The following is an 11,538-nucleotide window of genomic DNA, read 5'->3' as shown; positions in this document are numbered from 1 at the left end:
GCCAGCCAGCCAGAACCTAAACCATACCCAAAATCCAGAACACTTGAGGAAATTTGACATGTCTGTTTTTGGCAGCCATTATAAATTGATTTTGCGAATGTTTGCTATTTCTCAGATTTCAATTCATATAAGAGATACATTATATTTCTGCAAAGGCAGAGCCCCACTATTACACTGCACTGGTACCTTGGTACTGGTACCACATCCAGACACACATACTTACATTTACAAGAAAGAAAGGCACAGAGGGGGAACAAACAATACACCACGGTAAAATATCTGTAGTTAGATATGTCTAACTCAGCCAATCAAACAGGACCACACCAGTGACATGGAAAATGACCCACACAGGCAGGCTGCCTCATGAAGAAAGATCCTATCCATTATGTATTGGATATCCAAACAAAAAACATTTTGTAAATATGCCAAGAAAGACTGTCTGAAAAGACAGAGAGGGGGATGAAAAGAGAGGGAGAGCAGATGTGTTACCCATGTGTCCACAGGCTCCTTGGGTTGTTTCATTAGCACTAACACTCCGGAGCGTTTCAGACAAGAGCTGACATCTCCCCATGAGTCTGTCTGCCAGGTACCACAGGACAGTTACTAACACGCATCACACACCCTGTCACCGCGGGTGAAGATCGTTGCCACATGGCCTGCCTCCCTGCTCCTCTCGCCTTCCCTCTGTGCCCTCCGGCTGGCTGTCCGCAGCGGGCATCAGCAAGAACGGGTATCGGCATGAGGAGGTTCGCTGTTTAGCTAGGACTGGGAGGTGGGAGAAAAACAAGCACCAAATGTTACCCCATATGCACTTGCAAATGTCTCCCTGGCACGGCAGGAGTCAGTCAGACTGCTAGCCAGCAGCATCTCTCAATTTTTCCCTCTCTCCTATCCAGTCTCTCTTCCAGTGTCCTTACTTGGGCCCTCTGTATTGCCTCCGCAAAAACACACACACAAAATTTTATCCACAAATGAATCAAAACTAAATGGATTCCTAGAAATGGAAGCAAAAACTGTTTCACTGTCGCAAATTGCCCAGAATAAATTATTGATGAATAAATCTATCACAGGGGATCATTAGTGGACCCTAAAACCACTCTGGCATTACAATATAAATTTATTAAGACTTAACACTGCCCAAAGCTCCCTGATCTGTTTGCCTGGAGGGATTAGGGCGATCAATGCGCTTCCTTCATCTAACACTTTAGATCAGCAACGACCACACAGAATCAATGATCACAGTGAGGGGGTGATTAATGTTTTGCAGCTATCATAATCTCATACTGTGTCACCACCATTGACCAATTTTTAAGTCTTTGCGTTATGCCAGAGTTGATTAAACAGTGTTGAAAAGATTACTTTTCATTCAATCAAGATTATCAGTATAAATCAAAAGCTGAATTGGATTAAAATCCCAACAGAATTCAAATGAACTGCCTGGGTGAAAAGGCTCTGAATCAGGGAATATTCATAGTGATATATTTCCTGATATGTGTAATGGTTGGGTAATTGGTTGATATGCTCCTGATATTTTAGTGCCAATTCTCATATCAGGAGCATATCAAAAGTCCTGAATGGGACTGCGACGACATGCAAGATATCCAGACTTCATATTCTCACCTGATATGATCCATGTTTCAAGTATTAGCTACTTATTTGACCCCGGACACCTCTTGTTCTTGTTCCCATATACCCCCTGATATGTCAAACATGGAACTACGCATATACTGCCAGGCACAGCTAATTTCACAGGCATTTATGTGTATGCCTTTATTTGCTTTTCCATAGGCTTTATGCCTTTATTACTTATATCATATATTTAATGTTTTTAATTTTTTAAATTAATCATGTGATTTATGTAATGGTTTTAAACGTGAGATAGTCCTACATAACCAACACTGAGCTTATTGTGCAACTTTAACTTAAATAATATTTCATATTAATTTTACATACACTTAATTACATTATTTACTTTGAATTACACCTGCTAAATCCCAATGACTTATTTTACTTTACCATGAAAATTCATATGCGACAGGCAATAAAATGTGTTACATGGCCTTTATTGTATTTATCAATCAATATTCAAATCAACATGGCTTTCTCGCCTGCAGTAGGGGGCTTACGCAGTGACACTCACCCCTCTCTATAACCTGCCTCAAGTGAGAACAGAGACTTCTGCTTGACCTCAATGGTTTAAACAGTCCGTGGTCTGGGCGTGAAATGTCCTTTAAAACATTTTGGGCCCTTGTCCGTACTCTTCTGGTATAGATGTCTGGCAGGGTAGGTAGTGGTGCTCTGATGGTCCCTTTGGCAGTAAAAATCAGGTGTCTAAAAAAAGAAAGAAAGCATTTGTTACAATTGACCCTGTCCATGAATATAATTAACTCAGCTTATGTGACAAATAAAAGCAAACCCACAAAAGCAGCCTAGAAGTCAGGTGCAATAGTTAGAAGTAATAGAGATATGTATTACAATTGTGCTCATAAGTTTACATAACCTTAGCATACACATATATTTAAAAATCATTTGATCTTAATGCCTTAATTAAAAAAAACAAAATGAGGAAAAATCCAACCTTTAAGGAACACTTATTTATTTGCGATACATCATTCATTCACAAAAAAAATTGTTGTCCTTAAAAGCTGGATTTTTCCTCATTTTTTTTTTTAAATAAGGCATTAAGATCAATTTCCAAAAGTATCATACCTAATTGCAACACTGTCTGCAGAAGCTCTTGCTTTCTTGCTTAAACCACCTTTCTGATGCCTAACATAGATCCTCCCCCATCTGACGTGCAGTGCCAGCCTCTGGCTCCAGGCTGGGACTTGCTGGATGGAACCTAAAAAAATAAAACAGCAATTGCTATACATTATGTTATTGTTGATTAAGATAAAAATCAAAGCATTAAAGAATAAGTTGGTAAGTCAATCAGGTGTACAAACAAAAATGACAATTACCTTATGAAGGCACCCTTGCCACCATCACCATCAATGTTAATTCTTGATTTGTGACTTTATTTGTGAGGGTTTCAGTTTCTGTCAATAGAAAATAAGATTTAACAAAATTATGATTATGATCAGTTTGGCAAAAAACACATTATTTACATTACCACCAACATAACGGTAAACATGGCTAAACTTCAAAATTCAAGACTATTATAAAAAGCTACAATAATGATGATTAGTGTCTGTATTAATGCATTACAGTGGGCAGTGCTTCGACTTGGCCAGCTTCACTCGCGGTCCGCGCGTGGGATCACGCGGTATCACGCGACTTTAATTTGTATTTTTCCAGTGAGACGCTGCAACAACCCAAACAACCGGTAGTCTCGTAAAAAGAAATGGAGCCTGGAAAACCCTACACAGACTTCACTACAGACTTTAGCAGACTGGTTTAGAAATAATTTAATAGCCAGATATATGCCTGCCCTGCCCTAATAAAGAAATATTTGGTTAACTGCGAGTGAATCCCGTTTGCAGCCATAGAAGAAACGCAGGACAAATTAAACATTCTGGTTTTCTCCGAGTGCAATGATGATAGACAGACATCATTTGGACAAAATATAAAGCATATTAACCTCCGTTGCTCAGCCAAATGCCTTCCTGTTACATCCTGTTATCACTGAGTTACAGGCGATAAACGATTTTTGATGGTCACAAGTTTACTTCATTAGCGGTTATTTTTTTTTATTATTAAAGAGTGTTTTTCATTTAAAGGTTTGACTTTGTGCTTATTCAGTAGAGCATTTAGTGCTCTCCCCAATCCCAGACGTTCACATTGTATGTTTGTTTGTAATGGATGCAACCGCGAGATAGGCTATGCATTTGACGGCAATGAGTTGTTAACAGACATGAACCAAGACATATAGCCCAGCAGCAATCTTCGTTATTTATTGAAGGGGCCACTGGAGGAATTTTGAGTGCTTCAGTTGCAAGTTGCATGACCCTCTCTTGCCTGCTAGAAATTGTTCAATGACCCTCCGACAGAATTGTTAAAAAGACATGACCCTCCCTGCCAATTGTCGCCGTCTTCCGTAGCGCCACAGCCACACACTGTGATAACGTTCTTAAATCAATCTTTCCCGTGAGCTTGCATGCTACCAGTCCTTCCTTTTCAAATGTGTTGCGCCTGTTTGCACAATTTCACAAATAATCATATGTGATTAATAATATGACAAATAATCCCTGTGCACGCGGGGACCGAAACAATGCATGCCAACTTTTCCGTGTTTATCACGTATTTTAACTTTCCCCGCTGTCTTGCCGTTTTAATGTTTTCCCGTAGAATATCCCATATTTTAATACTCTCATAACAGCCCTGCCATAGGGCCTGTCTCTGTGTTGCCCTGTTGCTACCCCTTGCCCTTCCAACAAAACAGATGTCTTCAAATCATCGTTTTCCTTGCTTGAAGGCGAACTTAGAGTGATGTTAACCTATTTCAGTTTAACTGCGTGATTGTCGTGAGAGCACGATTCATTGGCGCTTGCATGTTCGGCCTTATGTCTACGTGCGCACCTGAGGCTACTCGGCTACAAGAGAAAGAATTTCCCCTGTTTGTATGTTCACTGCAAGTTGGCCTACCATAACTTACCAACTCTGCACTGTAGACCCTAACTGGCTATTTATATTTTTCTGTGAAATAAGCAAATGTATTTGTTCAACTTTATGACGCAGAATTACGCATAGGCTACTTGGAACATAATACATTTGACAAAGGACAGATGTATGTTGCTAGTGACAAAATATTAACTTTCAGTGTTTTACGATGTCTTTGTCATGGGGAAGTGTTTTTCCCCATGCATTTATTCTAGGTTACTGTCAGTGACTGCCGTGAGAGAAGCGGGTTCTGTGTTTCGTTCATGTCAGTGACTGACGCGAGAGAAGCGGGGTCTGTGTTGTGTTGCGTTAATTTATTTTCATTGGGCATATCGTGCCGTGCCGTCCACAGCTCTTCAGTTCTGACAAAGCCAAAATTACTCCTTTTGAAACAATGAGTGCAGGAAGCGCGTTTGTATGGTTATATTGCTTGACGGGGGGGATCCCAAGCAGCTTTCAGCCATAAGGCTACTTTGAGAACATTTCAATTCACCCGACACTAATATTCAAAATGTTGAAAACTATTTTGGCATAGCCTATAAAGCAGTTTAATTAAATGCAATGTTAGTTGTAAACAAACAAGCTACTTGGTGAGGCTTGGCCTCACAGATGCGCTCGTGACCTAGATGGCAGGAAAAATCTTCACGATAGGCCTATTAACTAACCACCCGATTCACGTTGGCTGGGGGGAAGGGGGGCCATCAGACATTTGTGCCCAGTTAATCCGGCCCTGCCCCCAACAAATCACACCTTCCCATCTCTGACAGCTTAAAAGAAGTCAAGAGGACTCCTTACTCACAGACCTATTCACAAACCTGCGGCATTTTGCCGTGTTTTGAAATCCTATGCAGCTACAGGAGCTTCCAATCGTGAGGAAGCAATTTTGCATTGTAGGCATAAATAACATGCAATAACGCCGCCAACAACAACCAAAACTAGGCTAATTATTGTCAACATGTAAATTAAATGTAACATTATTGTGAATCAAATTAAAATGTTCTCTTTAGCAAACGTAGGCATAGTAACAGAATAATTTAATAATGTTACAAAGATACTACATCAATCCATATGTTTCATTAGGCTATAGGCTATTTGTTTTGCCTTGATTAATTTAGGCTAGGCCTTTTTATTCAGGGGCCGTATTCACAAAGAATTTTAAGGCTAAAAGTAGCTCCTAACTGGCGAATTTAGGAGCAACTCCTAAAAATAATGGGTGTGTCACTCCTAACTTTAGGACTCCTAATTTTTTCACAAAAAGTAATTCACGAAGCATTTTACACCTAAAAGTAGCACCTAAGTCTGGGACAGCTTAAGTCGAGAGGACTCCTAACTCACTAAGACCTATTCATAAACAGCTTTTTTGTGGCATTTTACGTTGCAATGTTTTGAAATGTGTTGCCTATGCGCAACAGGAGCTTCCAATTGCGATGGAACAATTTTGCATTCATAAAAGGGATGCAATAACGCCACCAACAACAACCAAAACTACTCATTGTTAACATGTAAATGAAATGTAACGTTTCATTGTAAATCCAATTAAAATGTTCTCCTCTTTGCAAACGTAGCCTAGGCATATGGTGACAGATTAATTTAATAATGTTGCAAAGGTAGGCTACTGCATCAATCCATAGGCCTATGTTTCATTAGGCTACTAGGTTATTTGTTTTGCCTTACTCTTTATTCATTTAGGCTAGGCCTTTTTATTCAGTTATTAATCATCTTCCGTCCTTAGCACTACTTGTGTAGCGCACGCATTCTCCGACCTGTCACCTGTCAGTCATCATCGGAAGAGAGGTGTTTGGAATTCCCGCGTTACAATCGTCAGCCAATCAAGGTGGTCACTTCAGTCAAGCTCGTGCATGAGTAATGACGTCATCCATAGCCACGAAGACTCACTCCTAGTTTAGGAGTTGTCTGAAAGGCTTTGTGAATAACTTTTAAGAGAAAACTCAAAGCTAAAATCTTTAAGTGCGATTTAGGAGTAGCCTACTCCTAGTAGTAAGATAAAAGCCTTTGTGAATAGCCTACGGCCCCAGTTATTCATCATCTTCCGTCCTTGTGTAGCGCACGCATTCTGAGACCTGTCACCTGTCACTCATCATCGTAAGGGAGGTGTTTGGAATCATGCCCGCGTTACAATCATAAGCCAATCAAGGTGGTCACGCTTGCCCATTTACCCAAATTAATGGTCGAATATTACTGATGATCATTGTTATTTAAGAACATGCAGTGTGCGTAGGGTACCAAAAACATCTTGCTCGTAAAGCATCATAACGCACATTCTGGCGGGTCTGTTATTTACTGTAGGCTGCGCAAACCACAGGCCTTTATTTTGGGCAAGCCTGCATTCATTCATTCATTCATTCATTCAACATTTATTTATTCTCGGAGGGTCATTGAGGGAAGCCCTCATTTTCAATGAAGCCGAGATTACAGAAGCGAAGCAAAGCGCTCCACAAACAAGACAACATTCAAGGCCTTCTGTTGAAGAATTTTTTATAAAGCCTGCGCTAACAGTAATCATCCTGCCCCTGATAGGCCTACCACAGCTGTGGATAGTGTGGAATGTTCAAGTAATAACACAATCCAATGTGTGTCTCAATTGTCCCCCGCTGACCACCTCACACATTTCTCTAGATTTTGCAACGAATTTACATGACACAATGCCATAAAATATGCTAGTTTTAGGACACAGAATAATGTTTGTAATGATACCAGTTAGGCCTACGTTTAACAGTAACAAGTGTAATGAGCTATTCATTGTCGAAGGTGCATGGTGAAGTGAAATTCTTACTTTGGAAAACAAACATTTGCCGATATCATCGCCGATCATCAGAATATTGCAACAGATTCTATGTTCTGGACTGCATGTAACTTGTTAAGCCAGTGGTTCTCAAACTTTTATTTCATTCCCCACTTTGATCAAGGGGCATGACTGATGATAGTGGAGATAACGTGTTATCCCGAGGCTTTTGCAAGTCAGCATCTTCGACGGTAGTCTATTAAAAATATACGTTTTCGATGTCCCAAACGGAGAGCCATACTTTATTGTTTTTAACGATCTCTATGCTACTCACAAAAATGTAGGCATGGGGACATGATGAAGTAGGCTATCCAACTGTCGTGTGTTAAATTATTGTGATTACGAGCCAGTGGTTTTCAAACATTATGCGTGACTCGGACATCTAACTAAATGCAACATGCTCATATCGTCCTCGCATTCGCAAAATGAGGATCAGTGTTTTGTCAAATTGCATGTATGTAGTGCTTTTTGTATAGGCTACTATCTTAATCTTGGAATATGGGGAGGGAAGTGGCGCGTCTGCAGTCAGCCAAATATGAATGTAATTCTGCGGCATAAAGCAGATGTTTGTTTATTGTACAGAAAAAAAAGACATGTCAAGCAGTCAATTGACTACATTGCAGTCAAGAAGTAGGGCAAATTAAGACACTGTTTTGATTTGCGTAGTTGCGTTACCCCCAACACTGACAATAACATAGACAGCAAATTAAGATATTTTTTCGTTTTGTGGAGCGGCACCGGTAGGCTATCAAAAGCAGATTTCGATTTTCGCTACCACCGTGTAGTCAAGGCTTAAGCCATACCCAAGTAGCCTTAATCGAGGTAATGTTTAATTACGATTTATTTTTTTATTGAATTCCTAGGCTGGGATTCCTCTCGGTAACAATTACGTTTAAAGGTAGCCTAGCCTCCTGCTTTTTCAGAAGGGGCGGCAGTCAGGCTACTGACAGAGCGATGTACAGTGGCAGAGCGACGCACAGTGGCTGAAAGTGGTACTAAAGCTTCACGCCTCGTAATGCGCGACTGAAGTGGCCATTTAAAAGCAATGCCCACTGTACATTGCACATTTGTCAAACAAATTAGAGTGTGCACAGTGACATACCCCATAGCCCTTATTCAAAACACACAAACAAACACTTACAGCATGTTGAGGGCGGCAGCCATGGCTTCCAGACATAGTCAAGTAGCATGTAGTAGTAGCAGGACAGACCGACTTTGCCCTGGTCTGTTGATGGAGCCCACTACAGTCATAACAACAAACAGACACATGAAAAAAAGGGGATAAACTAAACACAGTAACAGACACAAATACATGCACACCTATTATAATGTTATTTGCTGTTCTACGTGTGTGTGTGTGTGTGTCTGTCTGTCTGTCTGTCTCTACCTGGTGAGTGAACTCTCTTGCAGGATTGGAACTTCTTTTGTATGGAAGTGACACACATTTGGAATATTCCAGAATGCACTCAGTGTTCTCAGGGTAGCAGTCCTCACAACTCACTGCCTGGAAACAGGGAACAGAGGGAAATTAAGATTAATAAATTGCAAAATACACATAACATGAAAAGACCATCACTGAAGCACTACTGGCCTCACATGCATCTTAAATATACACATGTCTTGGCACAAGCCAGGTACAACCAAATAAGGGCTATGAAATGAAGAATATTTTGCCCAATGCTACCCATACACCAGAATACTTTGACAAGATTTGGGAAAGATTGGAGTTTTTTAACTAATGCCCCCCATTCAAGCTTTACTCAAAAGACTACAATCTGTCAATAATCTTACCCACATCTGGTCAAGTCTTTTGGTGTAAGGATGGCTTAATGTAACACTATACATCACCCTTCACAAACTAAAGATCCCTTGACTTGTCGGCATCATATTGAGGTAGGTCAACCCCCTGTTCACGTTAGCCTGCATGGTCATTAGCAGCCACTATAAATGTAGGCTAAGTTATAGCTAGGTTAGCTAACATCAGAGAATGTCTAATAAGGGGAGAACTGCCACTCTCGGAAAACTTCCGGTTTCTGAACTGGTTGCAGTTCCTTCTGTGGTTCCACATGAAATTTCGTCCGAAAGTGCAGAATGCATGGAGGTCTATGGAGCTGTACCCCTCAAAATCCACTTTTCTAGGGATATATATATTTTTAAAGTAATTTGAGTAGTGTATTTGAAAGGGGAGGCAAAGAAAATACACTTGGTTGAGTATTATATTTTTTAAAGTCACTTAATTGTTCTAAAAAGCCTTTCAAATGTGTCAATGACATCATTCATTAGCACAATGCTAGCGTGTTATGTGCAACAACGACCCAACCTGTAAGAAATCAAAAGGACATAAGTACTCGTTCATTCAACTTTTGACCTATAACCCATGTTGAAGCTATACAAACTACAATCAAATCTGAGATTTGTCAACGACAATCAGGTGAAAGAGACAAATTTAGCCGTCTAGCTCCATTGACTCCCATTCATTCTGCACTCATGGCGATCACCCCCCAGTGGAACTCTGGTGGAACTGCATCCAAAATTCGGTACAATGGGACTTAATACGGAGTGGCAAGGCTCTCCGTAGACGGGCTCTGCTAACATACTCGTACTTGATAGAGCTGGTAAGTCCCGCCCATCCGCTAAACCCCCAGTGGACCTCTAGATTGAAAAATCGTCAATGCAAGTGAATGTGAGAAAATAATTATTTTCTGGTCCCGTTTAAATTGTGCCATGAATGTGAACATATGTTGTCTGTGAATTTTTAATATAATTTTTCATGTTACGAGTTTGACAGTATATTATATGATTCTTCGGCTATCAGTTGTGGAAAAGACATAACGAGAAAGACTACATGTCGCCTGTGACGTGAGCTAGCTCTAATCGCTAACATTAACTGAAATGCTAGTTTTTGTAACGGCAGGAATAAACACACATGGTAACAAAAATATTCGAAACATGTCTAGCTTCACTCAATACATTAACACTATGATACAGTGTGATTGTAAAGTTGTATGGTTCACTGTGTTCAAAGTCGATCTTAATAACCCTCTACATCTCGACCAACTGATGGTTGTTATGGGAAACTAGTTAGCTGTCGTCTAGCGGAAAGTTGTAGTCCACAAAGTGCTCTCACAAAGTTTAACTGCATCAAACTTCTACCCGTTCAATTGTAGCAATCTTTACACGAAAATTAATATTAAAAATTCACAGACAACATATGTTCACATTCATGGCAAAATTCAAACGGGACCAGAAAATAATTATTTTCTCACATTCACTTGCATTAACGATTTTTCAATCTAGAGGTCCAGCGGGGATAGCGGAAAGGGTGGGACTTACCAGCTCCATAGCCTTGGCCATTTCATTCAAACTAAAACTTTACCTCCATAACGAAATCTGACAGACAGACTTATTGTTGGATATGACATTACTACCATTCCAGATATTCCACACAATGGTAAAGTTAGTTATTAGAAAAGTTAACATTAACAGCTAACGTTAGCGATGTTAGCTCACTAGCTAGCAAACGTTAGCTAATTCTCGGTTAACAAACGGTTTTGGTTAACATTAATGCATATAAAAACAGTATTTTCCTAATTAATTCCAGTTTTCAATTGGCATACAAAAGTACTGTAGTTCTTACCTTGGATATGATGACAGCAAAGTTTGTACAGCTTGCAGTCAGATGCATGACAGAAAAGTGACAGTTGAAGTCACCACCAGTGGCAGGAGTTGGTTGAAAAGTCAGTTGGCTGTGTGTGCGCATGCACTTATCAAGAGGCAACATGAGAAATCGTGGAAATTATTAAGCCTGTTGGCATATTTTAGGCCTACATTAAAATGACTACCAAACTAATTTAGTAGAAGTGTCAAAACATAGTAGTCAAGTGGGCTATTACTACTATTCTGATTATTAACATTATTGGTTCTCATATAGTTTGACATCAATTTCATTTGAAGCCTTGTTTCTTAAATCAACATTGGTTTATCAGTCATTACATTGACCCACGTTTGATTGAATTATTGTTTATTATTGCTATTCTTCTTAATGTAGGCCTACTCTTACCAACTTTTTAAATTGTTTAGGCTACTGTTAAATTTAACTTTGTATTGTTGTTATGTGGCAACTCCAGCTAAACCAA

The 11,538-nt window shown here is 39.8% G+C and overlaps 1 long non-coding RNA gene across 1 annotated transcript; it reads right to left on the bottom strand.

Annotated features, from left to right (window-relative positions):
• Window positions 1-2,171: 2,171 nt before the first annotated feature.
• Window positions 2,172-11,215, bottom strand: LOC125310936. Its single transcript, XR_007196392.1, has 6 exons — window positions 11,040-11,215; window positions 8,790-8,906; window positions 8,544-8,643; window positions 2,961-3,038; window positions 2,710-2,842; window positions 2,172-2,331 (listed from the first exon to the last, which is right to left on the bottom strand). It is a non-coding gene; the product is annotated as an uncharacterized LOC125310936 (long non-coding RNA).
• Between the last annotated feature and the right edge of the window lie 323 nt (window positions 11,216-11,538).

This window comes from Alosa alosa, chromosome 17 (genome assembly GCF_017589495.1).
Source record: "Alosa alosa isolate M-15738 ecotype Scorff River chromosome 17, AALO_Geno_1.1, whole genome shotgun sequence".
Classification (NCBI taxonomy): domain Eukaryota; kingdom Metazoa; phylum Chordata; class Actinopteri; order Clupeiformes; family Clupeidae; genus Alosa; species Alosa alosa.
This window is presented reverse-complemented; position numbering and strand designations above follow the sequence as displayed.